The sequence below is a fragment of the Dama dama genome, chromosome 11, assembly GCF_033118175.1.
Source record: "Dama dama isolate Ldn47 chromosome 11, ASM3311817v1, whole genome shotgun sequence".
Taxonomy (NCBI): domain Eukaryota; kingdom Metazoa; phylum Chordata; class Mammalia; order Artiodactyla; family Cervidae; genus Dama; species Dama dama.
In genome coordinates, this window is record NC_083691.1 from 42,160,488 (window position 1) to 42,175,966 (window position 15,479).

The following is a 15,479-nucleotide window of genomic DNA, read 5'->3' on the forward strand; positions in this document are numbered from 1 at the left end:
GGATAGTATCACTGATTCAATGGATGTAAACTTGGGCAAACTCTGGGAGATAGTGAGGGCCTGGCCTGCTGCAGTCCATGGGGTCACAAAGAATTGGTCATGACTTTGTGACTGAACAACAATTATTGGTATACAATATTATATAAGTTACTGGTGTACAATATCATGATTTACAATGTTTAAAAGTTATATTTGATTTATAGTTATTATAAAATATTAGCTATAGTCCCCATGTTGTACAATATATCTATTCATCTAGTTGTTAGTTTCTCAAGCTTTCTTTCTGTAAATTTGCCTGTTCATATCCTTTGGCTATTTTTCTATTGTGTTTTCTGTGTTTTGTTTTGTTTTTTCTCTCAATGATTTGCAGAAATTCCTAGGATATTATAGACATTAATCTCTTGTTGGTTTGGAAACATCCCTCAATCTATCAACTTTCTCTTGTCTTATAATGTTGTTGACCAGAAAACTTTAATTTTGATATAGTCAAGTTCATCAATCTTTTGGTTTTATAGTTTATGCTTTCAGAGTCTTTGAAGAAATCTTTTCCTATCCTAAGATTCCAAAGCAATTCTTCTGCTTTTAATTTCTCTTAGCTTTGCAGTTTTCCCTTTCATTTTTAGGTTTTGTTATTCATTGAAATTTTACGTTTGCAAATGGTATGAGATATGGATGCAACTTTATTTTTCTCTATGGTGAACCAATTTTTCCAACATTATCTATGAAACAAAACTTCTCTGTTAGGTTGGATTATTATTCCCAATCCTTCACATCCTCCCAGTTATAGAATTATACACCCATGCTCTTTGCCATGTGGTTTTGCAGCACCTTCCACTACTTTGGTGGACTTGGCCATGTGACTTCTTTGGCCAATGAAACATTAGGAGATATGATGGCAGCAGAAGTGTTAAATGTGTTTGAGTGATTTGACTTCACCTCTTGAGCTCCTGTCATTGCCAGAAAGAGACATGTGATAAAGACCTGAACTTAACCTGTGTCCTGGAGCAAAGCCCAGCTGAGTCCAATCAAGTCTTAACCACATGGGATCAGCAGAGTCTCAGTTCACATACAGACCTGTGAAAGAGAAAAAAACAATGGCTTTAATAAGTCACTGATATTTCAGGGTTATTTGTTATATGGAATTATTATTGTAGTGATATTTGACTGTCTCTACATGATTTCCTCATAGATTTGTGATGTTACCATTATCACATACCAAGTTCACATAGGTAAATGGGTTGTTTCTGAGTTGTCTATTCTGGTTCTCTGTTTTACATGTCTGCTACTATGACTTATAATATGCCTTATTATCTGAGAAGGTAAATTTCCCCTTTCTGATTTTCATTTTAAAAAAGTGACCAGATTATAATGGAATTTAATCTTCCATATGTATTTGAGAATGTTTAAATTCTTCAAATCCTGTTACAAGTTTGAATGGTTTGCACTGAGTTTATGAACACATTTAGAGGTCATTAAAATCTTAGTGGGCTTCCTCAGTGCCTCAGCGGTTAAAGAATATGCCTGCAATGCAGGAGATGCAGCAGTAGGCACAGGTTTGATCCCTGGGTCAAGAAGATAGATGCCCTGGGGAAAGAAATGGCAACCCACTCCAGTATTCTTGCTTGGGAAATCCCATGGACAGAGGAGCCTGGCAGACTACAGTCCATGGGGTCGCAAAGAGTCAGACACAACTTAGAGATGAAACACACACACATACACACCAATTATCTTAGTAACATTACTTCATCCTATCCACAAACATTATACACACCCCTATTTAGGTCTTCTTTGAAGTCTTTAAATAGCATTAACATTTTTTCTTTAGTCTTTTTTTTTTTTTTTGGCCACACCATGCGGTGTGCAGAATCTTAGTTTCCCAACCAGGAATTGAATCTGCATCCCCTGCAGTGGAAGGGCAGAGTCGTAAACCACTGGACTGCCAGGGAAGTCCAGTATTAACATTTTTTTTCATAAACGTTTGTGCATTTTTCTTAGGTTAATCCCCGAAGACTTTTAGAGTTTTCTTGCTATTATAAATAGTATCTTATTTTTAATTTTTTAGTACTAGTATGTAAGAATACTTCTGGTTTTCACAAAAGGATTTGAATTTGGAAATGTTGCTGTATCATTTAGGATTAAGTTTGGCTGTCTGCAACATACATGCATACACACAAACTAAAATAAGAGTGGCACGAATGAGATGCAGGTGTGTTCAAGAAGTTCCAGAAGTCTGGAGGTAGCTGCTTTAGGGTTGGTGCTAGTACAGAAGGTGCCTTCTTTCTTGCTCCTCTGTGTGTGGTTTCCATATCCAACCTCAGCTCATGGTCTAAGATGACTGCTGAAGCTCCAGCTACTCTATCTTCATTTCAGACAGCAGGAAAGAGGATGAAGCATACTCTCTCCCTTTAGGAATGTGTGCACCAGATCTGCTTTTAACCCATTGCCTAGAACGTGGCAACACTTAGCTACAAAGGAGGCTAGCAAACATTGTCTTTATTCTGATTGGCCATGTGCCCCATAAAAAAGTAGTTCTGTGGAAGAAAGAGAAAAAAATTGCTGTCTGTCACTTTGTGGCTTTCTTGTATTATTTCTAATAGCTTATTGTTTCTATTAGGTTTTTTTTTTTTTTTTAAGGTTTTTAAAATAACATTTATTTCTTAAAAGTTAACATGTGCATAATAGGAAACCAAAAAGCACAAGAAGCAAAAAACAAAGTCATTCATAATCACAAGCAGTTTACTGTTTGACATGTCCTTCTAGGTCTCATTTGTGTATTTTTCACAACTAAGCATCCATTTTTATGTAATTAAGATCATACAGTTATGTATCATGCTGTTTCACACATCATGAATATTTACCATTTCAAAGACCCAAAGCTATGAGTATTTTGATAACCAAGAATACACTACACCAACTCAATCTGGAAGGAAAAAAAATCTATTAGGTGTTTTATGTGGTTGATCATATTGCTGCAAAAATCCCGAATTTTTATCGCTTTCCTTCTGATTCTTCCATTTAATTTCTTCATCCTTTTATTACAAATCTTATTTCGTCAGCCAGGACTTTCCATATCATTTGAGCAGCGGTGGCAAACTTGTCTTGATCCCACACTTAAATGGAACGTGTTAAAGTTAATCCATTAATAATATTTTGCAGTACATTTTTGGTCCTTCATAAAGTTAAGTACATTTCTTCCTATTCCTAGTTTTTCTGAAAGTTTCTATTATTAATAAGTGATGCACATTTTCCAATGCTTTCTCTCTCTTAGCCTTCTTGAGGTAAATTATTTGGATAGGTTTTCTGATGTTAAATCATATTTGAATTTCTGAAAGAAACCCTACTTGATTTATTACATTTTCATGATAAACGACTAGATAGGTAGCTAGACAGGTATATTCTAAAGAGAGGGAAATTAGTCTTCTTTTTTTTTTTTTAGTTCTACCACTTTATTGCTACCAACCCATCTCCGTCCACCCTCGTGCACACATGCTCAGTCGTGTAACCCCATGGACTGCAGCCCACCAGGCTCCTCTGTCCATGGACTTTTCCAGGCAGGAATACTGGAGTGGGTTGCCATTTCCTTCTCCAGGAAATGAGTCTCAAGGTTTCTTCTAGTTCTTCTGGAGTAAGAATGTTGGATTTGGTTAGCTAATATTTAGAATTTTTTGCATATATGTTCATAAGCAAAATGGGCCTATTCTTGTTCTTTTTCAGATTTAGAATCTAATTCTAATTTTTCTTTTTTTCTGCCTCTGCCTCCTCTTGCTGATTACGACTTTTTAATTCATTTATTTTGTAATTTGGATTGCGAGCTAATGTTCATTTGGGCTCTATCTGTAGGAATGCTAATGAAACTCGGGTTGAAACCTCCATCTTTAATAAAGGATGTACTTTTGCTTCCTGGTCCATGTGAGTTGTATATAAGCTCTTTGAGATAACAAAAATCTCATATAGCACTTTTTATTTTTTTTTTTTGGTAACCCTAACAGGTCTCAGTACATCATTAGTCTCACTCCACTGTTTAGAAAATGATAATAACAAATCATTTGTACATTGAAATTTGCATTTTGAAATGTGACTCCCCCATGTAAAAAATTCTTTTTGTATACTTTGAAATCATAAACTAGTAAGTTTCATACATGTTGAGATTTATACATAACATCAATTACAGTGTTATTTTTAAGCTTATACATCTATTTGACTTAGTATATGTTTTAAATGGTGTAGTTATAAAGTATACCTACAGTATTTATGAAAGGGAATTTGCCAACTTCACCCATTTTTTTTAAGGGATTACTCTGCCAGTGTATTACACAATCCTGTGCACAAGAAATATAGAAAGGTAAGTGATCACAAAAATGACAGAAAAAATATATAAGAGAAAGGAATATACATGGAAAAAAAGGAAAGAAATATGTGTGAGAAAGAAAAAAGGAAGGAATAAATAAGTAACAGTTCTTAAATTTTCAAAAGAAAGGAATAAAAAGGGGGTTTCAAATGAAACACTTGATTTTTTAATATTTATTCACGTCACAGGCATATTTGCTAAAAATGCAGAAGCCCAGGACCAGCCTACAGAGATGATGATTCAGCAGGTCTGAGAGCAAACTCAGGAATCTAGGTGGGTCTAAGACAACCATTTAAGAAATACTGGAATAGGGTGAGCACAGAATTAGAAGATGACACATGGTGGGGACTGGAGGCATGCCAGTATCAACTGACAAGGGAGCAACTTCTGCCACAGAAGGCTAACCCTGGCTATTTGGAGATCCTCTGAAAGATCCTCTAGTGTAGTTGAGACTCAAATCATCTATGTTTTTAGTGACACTCATAGTACATAAGATAACACCACGATCAATTATATTCACCTGGGTCATAAAATGACCTCACAGCAAGAGAAATAAGAAATAGGCTTTCTGAAAGTATCATTAGCACATTCTTAAATGTAGTAGCATAGCCCACACTAGAGATGGAGCTGATTCTTCCCACAGGAGGGATTTAGTGTGTTTCAATCATCACAGGGTGACCTGGCTAAGGGAACATGGCCCCCCTCCTGAGTATCATTATGTCCCTGAATGAGGATGCTGCTGTCCTTGCATTGCCAAACTGCAAAGAAGTTTCAACACACCGAGGGGCAATGCATACACATTCTGGGCACTATAGGAAGTCCGCAGGTTGGTTCATTTTCTTAGGTGGACTCAGGATGCAGGCCGACATCACGGAATAAGGCTAAAATCAGAAAGAGAAGAGGTAAGAGGTGTCAGGTTGAGTGTCTCAATTACAGTTTAGGGGAAGGGTCCCTATCTTAAAATGACAGTAATCAAGGAAAGCCTCCCTATGACTAGGGTAAGGCTTAAGGCTTATTGTTCACTTACTACCTCTCCTCTGAATTCCAGACCACTGTAGGTTTTACTCTGATAATCGTGGGGAAAAAATGATCTTGCTCCCTTCAAGACCACAAGTCAATCCTAGGTCTCTCCAGTTGACTTTTCTAAAGAAAAGGGATACTGAGTATTCTAAGTGGACTGGAAAATCTTTTTTCTAGGGATGTGATATGTGATTTACCTTTTATTGTTTTAATAAGAAGAAACGGTCATAAATTTCAATAACCTGCAGAAATGCATCTTGTGGTTAACAAGGTGGATTTTTGCCAGTGTATTTCTTTTACGGGTACCTCTGTTCAGGTTTATTAGTGATCCCAGTTACTTTCAAGTACAAGTGCATGAAGTGTTAAGGTGTGTACAATGATTCCTAGACAGTAGGCAAGAAATTGATAAAAAGCCGTAGCTCCAGGGAATGAGCAGCGAGATCTAGTAGTGAGTACAAGGTGTCAGGGTCCAAGGTGAGGAGAGTGGGCAGAGAAGTGGCAGAAAAAAGAGTAATGCATGCGGGAGGAAGGGCTGGAGGAAGCTGATATATACACGCACAAAGCCCACACAGCTTCACTCACGTCAGGTTAAGTGCCTTTACCAGAAACCCAATAAAGAAATGTTATGTATCCTGGAGGTGTTTCAACCTGTCCACACCCTACCCTGACTCCCCCTGGACGCAGGCAAGCAAGGAGGGAAATGCCTCCGGTCTCGGCGTCCAGATCCCTCGGCTCCCAGAGCACAGCCCCAGAGGACGTCACACGGAGCTGTCTCCGAGAGTGGGCACTGCACCGAAGGCAGGCAAAGTTTTGATCCGATTCACTCCAGATCTGTCTGCCACTCGGGAGTGGGGTTTGGCCGCAGGGGCTCCCAGGCAGCGCCGGGCAGAGGCTGAGCAGCAACAGCAGCAGCTTGAAGGCTGAGTAAGGAGCCAGCCTTCTTCATCGCCTCCTCCGGTCGGTGCGGAGTCGGCAGCACAGCCAGTCCCTATCGCTGTCACGCCGTAGGCAGCGCGGCCCCTCCGCCGCCCCACCCCCGCGCACGGCCCCGGCCCTCACACTGTTATTTGCGTGACTGACCTGAACAGGGCGGGAGGGAGGACCTGGGTGCCGGAGGGAGGGGAGGGCCTTGGCCCGCCCACTCCTTCCCCTGTGGCTCGGAGCGACACCTTCTCCTCCTCATTGGGCACACGCTTGCGTCCATCACCGCCAGGCGGCCCTCGGATTGGCAGAAGGCGCACTTCTGGAGCGAGGAGGGCGGAGTGACTCCGCCGGTCTCCGGTGCCTCATCTCTCCCTCCACCGCTCCCTCCCTACTTCAGCGTCCACCCACTACTCCCCACCCCCCACTCCACTTCCCCCCGCCCCGTTAGCGGCAGTGTCCTTAGAAGACTCATTGGGCCAGGGGCGAAGCCTGCCGCCTATCGAGCCGCACCGTCATTGGCCGACGCCCACGCCCGTCGGAGCGGCGGGCTTCGGCATTGGGTGATTCCGCTCCGCTCCCCGCCCCCTCCAACGCCTCGCCCTCTCACTCGCCTCCTCCCCTCCCGGTTCTTTCACAGCCCCCCTTTCCCCTGCCGTCCCCACCGCGTCTCCCTGTCCAGCTGGGCGGGGACTGCTTTACGACTCTGTAAAGTCTGTGAGTCACTGCACAAGCCATCAATCCAATTAAATGTCCTGAGCTAGCCGAGCAGGCGGTGCTGCTGCCGCGGCCGCTCGCCCCGCCGCGGCCGCCCCAGCTCGCAGCTCCCCTCTGATCCATGGCTGTCTGTCTGTACTTGTTACCGTGTAACCTCCTCCTCCGCCTCCTCCGCCTCCTCCTCGGGAGCCGCTGCAACTTCCCCTCAGCCAGCCTCCTCCTCCGCTCGGGGACTGCAAAGGCATGGGATAGACCTAGAGCCACTTCTGTCACCCTTCCAGCCCTCGCTCAGTCTCCCCCCTTTAAATTAAAGTCTCACCCTCGCATCTCATCGTTTTAGAGGTTTATTTGTCAGTCTTTTTATTTCCCCGGGTTTTATTTTCCCTCCCTGGGGCAGGGGGTCGCAGGGGCCGGTGGGCTTATTTTAGGGAAGGGGCTTTCCCCTCCACCCCCCTCGTTGCTCCTCGTCCCTTTTCGGCAGTGACTTGATTTCCCTGCTCCGCTCCGCTCCCACCCCTCGAACTCACCGTCCTGCACTCGAGTGACGCACCGACACCCCCCGCCCACAGCCCAGACGTCCCCTCCCTCGCTGCCACCCCGACCCGTCTCGGAGCCGGACCCGGTGCCGACTTCGCTGAAGGGTGAGTGCCGTGTTGGGTTAGCGGGGACGGGTGTTGGGGCGGGGGAACGGTCTGGGAAAATGTAGCAGGTCCACTTTGGGGAGGGTAAGGGATCACGCTGTGGGCTGGAGGTTCCCGGTCCGGCGTGGATTTGAGGTGGCGACTGCCTTCCTCGCTCCCTCTTCCCCCGCCCCTCGACTCCTTATTCACCAGCCTTGCTGTATTTCTAGGTATTGCCAACGCTTATAAAATGAGCGGTAATGGCAAGCTTTCTTAGTGAGCGGTCATAATCAGCGAATTGAACTGATAGACTCTATGCCCTGCAAAAAGTGTCAGACGGCTAATAACGGGTACGTTGTCTTCCAAATCAAAGTTAAACTTTTATTCAGTAAAGGCAAAGCAAAAGGTATGTCTGATTTGAATGAGATAGACCACGAGAAGACAGGTTGCCTAGTGGCATGGCTTGCTGTTTTTATTTTAAAATAGTTTCGTAGGTTCCCTTTTGGAAAAAAAAAAAAAAGAGAATTCAATATTAGTGTAAAGATTACAGAGTCTTTGAACCTGTTGGAGGAAAGCGAGGTAAGATGGAAAGCCAGTTTGACACTTCATCTTTAGCTCACCTCTATTCTAGCCAGAAATTATAACACAGAATTTTTTATTTCCTGGTCACTGGGCACAGTGGGGTGTGTTAAAAGACAAATAGGGATTTTTTTTTTTTCTTTTGATATCCCTTTTTTGTATACTTGATTGCTCTTGAGCAAAATTTTAATTTGGTTTCTTGGTTGCAGGCTGTTCAAAAGTACACATGTGTGGCTGTATATATGCTTTATGAGACTTCCCCTATGCATCTTTAGTATTTAATTTGAGGTAAAAATAAAAATTATGAGAAATACTCTGAATCACCTTCTGAGGCTACTTTTGAGAATTCAGCCTGTTTAAAATGGTACTTATTCTTTTTGAATCAAGTTCTGGTCTACTTGTCCACAAGATTCAAATTAGGCCAAACCAAACATGTTTTGAAATATTAAAGTACACGAAAGGCCTCTTAGTAGTTCATTCTCTCCTTTTCTTTCAGACTAACCAGAATAAGTTGTTGCTAAATTTAATTGTAAAGAATAGACTGTTCCTGTACTGAAGTCTGCCAAGTTTCTACAGAAAAATTTCTTTTTAAAGAGGAGCAATGTGTTTATGATCAGCCCAAAGTAGTAAAGTTGACTCAAATGTAAATGCTGTCATAAGGAAATGCTTGTCTTAAGCCCCCAAACCTGGCAGAGTGTTTCAGGAAGACTTATACAAAGCCTTTCTGAATCGTTTAATACATTTCATCATGTGGCCTTTTTCATGAGTGTTTAAGACCGAAATCGTTCAGAGGCCTTATAACACAGGGGAGCCATGCTGCCTGAGTTCGAATCTAGCCACAATCCCAGGATGGCTGACTGACCTTAGGCAAGTTTAAACCTGGCCTATGAGAGTTTTCTCCTGTAAACGGGAGGGGAGGGATGACTTTCCCCTCTAAGGGTTGCCTTAAGGGTAAGTGAGAGGGCACAGGTCAGGGAGCACTTGGTGTTAGCTGCCCCACCTCCATCATCATCATCATCATCACCCCCTGAGAGGGTGTCCGGTGTAGTGGTTAAGAAGGGGACCTCCATAACCAGTCTCTGTGGGTTCAAGTCTCAGTATTTCCTCCTGCTATCTTTGTGATCTTGGCCAAATTAACGTCAGATTCCCCATCTATAAAGTGGGGATTAATAGAAAAATTTTCTTCATAGGGTTATCATGAGGTCAGAATGAGTTTAGACCAGTGTTTAGTACCTATTTTCAAGTTTAATTCTTTGCTTTGTTCCTAGTACATCTAGAAACGTGAGTGATTATATTTTTTAGAAGTATGCTTTTTGTAAAGATAAAGAATTATTACTGTCAGTGAAGTAAGCGGAGTTCTTATCCACCTGCACAATGTTGTTTGGGATTTACACTTTAAAGTTTATATGAGTTTTCATGAAATTTAGTTATTGGATGAGTTGAGCTGATGACTCTTTGATTTTAACTTGCACAACAGAGTATGCATACTTCTATTATAATGATACATATCACACATTTGCTGTTACATGTGATTTTCTCCTCTACTAAACACAAAGCTGTTTGAGGATAAGAGTAGTATTTCATTCATAATTTAATCTCAGGTGCCTAGCAGGGTGCCTGGTACATAAATAGTCTTGATGAATGTTGTGGAATGGATTAAACAATCTTGTTCTCGATTTGTTTATGAGTACTTAAATGACATTGTAAGTGATATTATGGAGAATACTAATTATTTGTGTTAATGAATTGAGTTTTTATGTTTTCAATTACTATTTTTGTAAATAGAAATGGAATTATAATGTTTTATTAGGAAAATAATTTTTATTTTGAAGATTAAACTTAAAATATTCTGAAAAGTACTTATCAAATATCTCATCTTAATACCTAACATGCCCTCTTTTTTAATTGAAAGACTTTCTGATTCCCAAACGTCCTTTCACTAAGTTGGATGTTTTTATAATTAATATAGATATACAAATTAGATTTTGAGTGTCCTTAATGATGATGTGATGTTATTATTGACTTCAGAATTAATAATAATAAAAGTCAACTTATCAAACCAACCCTGTGGAAATAAAACAGCATGATTTCCTTAAGGACCTAAGCTTTATTTCTTTTTCCATTCAAGAGTGACATTCTTTCTCTTGAGCAGACTTAATAAATAATTAGCTTTTCAAATAGTTGTAGTAAATAGTGTAATAGGAATCATAAAGAAGGTATATGTAATCAGTAAAAAAAACACTTTAAACTTCACCACACACTTAATTGGCATTATACAACTGGGTAATACATATTTTTTCAATAAGCAAAATTGATGGGGCCTACACCACCTGCTTCATTTATAGGATCATTCTGCTTTATTTGTCAATAAAACCACTTTAATTACTGTGCCCTCTGAAAGTATAAAATGCAAGAAATATCTTTCATGAAAGAGATGTCCTCTGTAACAAAATCTGAATACTCATCTACTCAGAAGTGTTACAGTGTTCCATAACATTGTTAAAACTTTTCAAATGGGTGAACTATCTAGCACAATGTGGCTAATTTTGTATACATAATCCTTTGTTTAACCAGATATAATCAGTTAATCCATTTTAGTTGATATATTGCATTTTCATTAGCTAAAACAATTTTAAAAACTTGCCTTTTTGTTCATACACTTTGAAAGCAGTTAATCTAAAATGAAACTTTAAACAGTTAATTTATAGGCACTTAGAAGCTACACGAAAGCATATACTCTACAGGATGGAAGGTCTAATTTTTTGCTTGACAGATTTCAACATGATTTCTGTAGCTCACATCTTTTTCTTTTATTTAACATATTTTGGTGAGGACATTTGAGTACTTTTTGGCATTTTACAGATATGTGGGATGTCCTCAGCTTTAAAAAAAAAAACAAAGTTTCTGATGAAGAATTGTCTGGAAAGAAGAGGAAAGAGGAATAGAAATAACTTTTAGGGCCTATCCGTGTCTTTTAGTATTAGGAAAATGGGTAACAGTATACTCTGTCAGTGATCAAAAGGAGAAGAAAATTATTTTTGTGTTATCTGTTGCCATACACTTAAAGTCCATGGAGCTCTAGACTGAGCCATGTTACCAACTGGCATGTGACCTTGAGCATTACACTTAACCTCCAAGACTCTCCCAGTTCTTGTCCTTTCAGTGTGAAGAGAGAAGGCAGTTGCCTGGCCCTCACTCACATTGGGCATTGTAGGGGTAATTTGTAAGTGCTTTTTATTTTATTTTATTTTTTTCATTTATTTATTTTTTTATTAGTTGGAGGCTAATTACTTCACAACATTTCAGTGGGTTTTGTCATACATTGATATGAATCAGCCATAGAGTTACACATATTCCCCATCCCGATCCCCCCTCCCACCTCCCTCTCCACCCGATTCCTCTGGGTCTTCCCAGTGCACCAGGCCCGAGCACTTGTCTCATGCATCCCACCTGGGCTGGTGGTCTGTTTCACCATAGATAATATACATGCTGTTCTTTTGAAATATCCCACCCTCACATTCTCCCACAGAGTTCAAAAGTCTGTTTTGTATTTCTGTGTCTCTTTTTCTGTTTTGCATATAGGGTTATCGTTACCATCTTTCTAAATTCCATATATATGTGTTAGTATGCTGTAATGTTCTTTATCTTTCTGGCTTACTTCACTCTGGATAATGGGCTCCAGTTTCATCCATCTCATTAGGACTGGTTCAAATGGATTCTTTTTAACGGCTGAGTAATATTCCATGGTGTATATGTACCACAGCTTCCTTATCCATTCATCTGCTGATGGGCATCTAGGTTGCTTCCATGTCCTGGCTATTATAAACAGTGCTGCGATGAACATTGGGGTGCGTGTGTCTCTTTCAGATCTGGTTTCCTCAGTGTGTATGCCCAGAAGTGGGATTGCTGGGTCATATGGCAGTTCTATTTCCAGTTTTTTAAGAAATCTCCACACTGTTTTCCATAGCGGCTGTACTAGTTTGCAAGTGCTTTTGTAAGTGCTTTTTAAAAACACTGGAGAAGGACAAAGTGTAAGCAAATAAAAAGTAAACATTCACATTTAGATATGAACATTTGTTTTGTCATTATTAAAAAATTGTGACTTTAAATCTTTTGTCTTAAGGCCATTTTTTCCTTTTAACTTTATATTTGTGGAGACTTCTTATTGGTATGTTCAGAAGAATGAATAAGGTACCTAAAGAGGTGAGGAACTTTGGAAGGGATTTTAAATGTTAACATTAAGTTTTGGCGTATCCTGGATTGTAGCACATGTTGATGTTCTAAGATCAAACTTTATGTATCTAGAAGATAATACATTTTATTAAAGATTGTAAAACTTGCATGTGCAGGACCCCCTCCTGACAATCATTTTGTACTTTGAGTACAGTGAAATGTGCATGTGTCAGAATATAGTAGCGTGGAGGATTTCATTTATTCCGTATAATCTTTTATTTAGGAAGGTGAGTGAAGACAGGTATGGAAAGGCTGTATTTTAAGAAACTAGTTCTTTTTTTTTAACGGCTTGTCCCAAAAAGTGAGTTCTGAGTCTTTAAAAATCAAAAGCCTAGAGTTAGCACATTATATCAGTTTCTTTGAATTCAGCTGTTCCTCTCTATGGTTATTAACAGAAGAGTTGTCACAACCTAATGGTACTATATCACTTTTTAAAGTAGAAATGAAATTCTAGTTTATTCAGAGTAAGACTTATTAAAACAAGTGGGACATACAAAGAAATAGTTTCTTCGTTCCAACTAATATTAAGTATAGTGAACAGTGATCCTCAAATGCAAGGTTGCTAAGCCGAAAGCAACTGTTGAAAGTATATTGTCCTTTTGTCCTTATTGTTGAACATTCAGTTGATGAAAACTCAAACTGATCAGATTTCTTTTCTGCTTCTGAATGTATAGTCTGCACTGTTGTTTAAAAAGTTTCATGTGATGTTATGTACAACTCTTTAGTATTGAAAGTTTGCTTTTAACTTACTAAATAAAATGACCGAAACAGTCTTTTAAATTTTATCTGATTTTCACAGCCTTCTTTGCTTTGTTCTACCACTGTTTTTCAATTTTCTTAATATTACCGCATGAATTTGTCTTTCTTTTAATGCGGTGTCTTTCTCATTTTGCTCTTCTTCTCGCACTAGTCTTTTTCCTTGATTACTGCAGGTTTTTTCCTTTGGCTCTCTTTTGCCTTTGCCTCTGTTTAAGGCATGGAAAAGGGGTTTTCATCTATTTCATTCTGCTTTTATGAGACTGAGGCAAAGGCCTTCTATATAGAAAATTTGCTTTGCCCTATCTCAAAAGATGAACTTTCTCATCATCTAATCTGCACAAAACTTAAGGAACCATTTTGTAAACCTAAAACCAAGTTTTAAATTATGTGAGGTGATAAAAAAGGGACAATAATGATGTGTTTAGTATTTCCTACTTTTCTGCTAACCTCTTTTTTGGAGAGATACCCACAGAATTTTTTATTGTTTACATTACCTTAAAACATCTCAAGCACCCAAACTTTGTGTTGCTTGGCGCCCAGTGCCTGATGAGCATTGGTGGCTGTCTGAGCTGTGACCGTGGCCACCTGACCATTTGAGGGGGCGTGCAGGCTGAGAACAGCACGTGAGATGTGAAAAGCAGGTCCTTTGTTTTGTTTTTAACTCTGTAAAACCAGACAGAACCCCAGACCCTGTCCACTGAGGTTTTCCAGAATTCGCCATTGTTGAATGATTAATGGTTCCTGATGAAGTAACCATCAGCTTTATTGTGTTCCAATAATCTCAACTCAACTGAAATGTATCCCTTTGAGTTAACTTTTGTTTTGATTTTTAAGACTTCTTTTTACGAGAAAATCAAGGAGTATGAAAATGAGTATGTATTTTTAAATTAAAAAAATTTACATAAAAATCCTTTGAGTAAAAAGATTTTCTAAGGACCCAAATCCATTGATTTGGAGAGAATGTTTAGTAGTTTCTTAAAATACTTCACATTATTCAGACATTAGTAGTAGAAGACCTTTCAATTTGATTAAATGGAATGAATCCCCCTTTTGATTTACAAAACAAATGGTCCATTATACTTTTTATTTAAACAATTCAAATATGAGATTAGATAAACTGCATTTTGGAGTTGGTGAAATGAGACTTTCCAGAAATTATGCTTTGTAAAATCTATGCCTCTTAGAGGAAGTTTGGTCTTTTTCTTTTTTTTTGTACACCTGTATCCCATTCCTGACTTCTGTTCATTTCATTCAGCAGATTTATTGAGCATTTATTATGTGCCAGCTACTTTTACGAGGCAGTACATTATAGCAGTGAAGAAAAGGAACAGATATTATTGTCCTTGTAGAAATTATATTCTAAACTATTTTGATATATATTTAGAGCTAGTTGTCTACTACCTTGAGTAGTCACAGCTCCACATTGTGTAATAGTGGTCGACAAAAACGTTAAGATTTCTTCATGTGGATTTTATGCCTTTTGACTTAGTGTGAAGGTCTAAAACTGAATCCTGAAACAACTGCATTTGAGTTGACCATTTTTATTTGAGTTTGAGATGAAATATTAAAAACATATAATGTTGCCAATGTTTCCACCAGAAATCATGAAATTGTCCTCGTTTGTGAACCCTAGGAAACCTTGCAGTGGACATGGTCTGAAATTTCTCCTAGCTTTTCTTTACACCTTTGAAGTTGTTTTCTCCCGTTGCTTTGCTTTCTTTGTGACAGAGCCTGAAAAAAATGTGTAACACTGAAAATTGCACAATGGAAATGTAGTCCCCATAGCTACATTGCACAGTGAACAAGAAAATCTTATGTTTCCTTTGTCTAGTGTACATAAAGAACTAATCTTTTGTTTCCATTATTATAAAATCTATATAATTTCCTAAACAAATAAAACCCTTAGGGTACCTTTCACCTCAAATATTAAAGTGGATATATGTGTTTTTACAGCATAAATAGCACTAATCTGAGATAATGACTTTTATTAATTATTTTATTTTTGTTTATAAATAACACGTGTCCCAAGTGCTTGGGGGTTGCTGCTGCTGCTCCTGTTTAGTAGCTACATCGCATCCAATTCTACAATCCCATGGACTGTAGCCCACCAGGCTCTTCTGTCCATGGCATTTCCCAGGCAATAATACTGGAGTAGGTGGCCATTTCCTTCTCCAGGGGATCTTCCCGACCCGGGGATCAAACACGCATCTCCTCCATTGGCAGGTGAATTCTTTACCACGGAGCCACTTGGGAAGCCTAATCAGAGACTAATAGACATGGCA

The 15,479-nt window shown here is 39.3% G+C and overlaps 1 protein-coding gene and 1 long non-coding RNA gene across 4 annotated transcripts in view; one reads left to right on the forward strand and one right to left on the reverse strand.

The window, feature by feature from the left end:
* Positions 1 to 2,715: 2,715 nt before the first annotated feature.
* LOC133064744 (uncharacterized) lies at positions 2,716 to 6,665 on the reverse strand. The gene is made up of 2 exons (XR_009694703.1): positions 6,449 to 6,665; positions 2,716 to 5,229 (listed from the first exon to the last, which is right to left on the reverse strand). It is a non-coding gene; the product is annotated as an uncharacterized LOC133064744 (long non-coding RNA).
* A 355-nt stretch (positions 6,666 to 7,020) lies between these two features.
* The window catches only part of SERTAD2 (SERTA domain containing 2), a 111,575-nt gene continuing 103,116 nt past the window's right edge, over positions 7,021 to 15,479 (forward strand). For all 3 annotated transcript variants that reach the window (XR_009694702.1, XM_061155187.1, XM_061155188.1), the window contains exon 1: positions 7,021 to 7,647. The gene's annotated coding sequence lies outside the window, so the exon portion shown is untranslated. The remainder of the gene's footprint in view (positions 7,648 to 15,479) is intronic.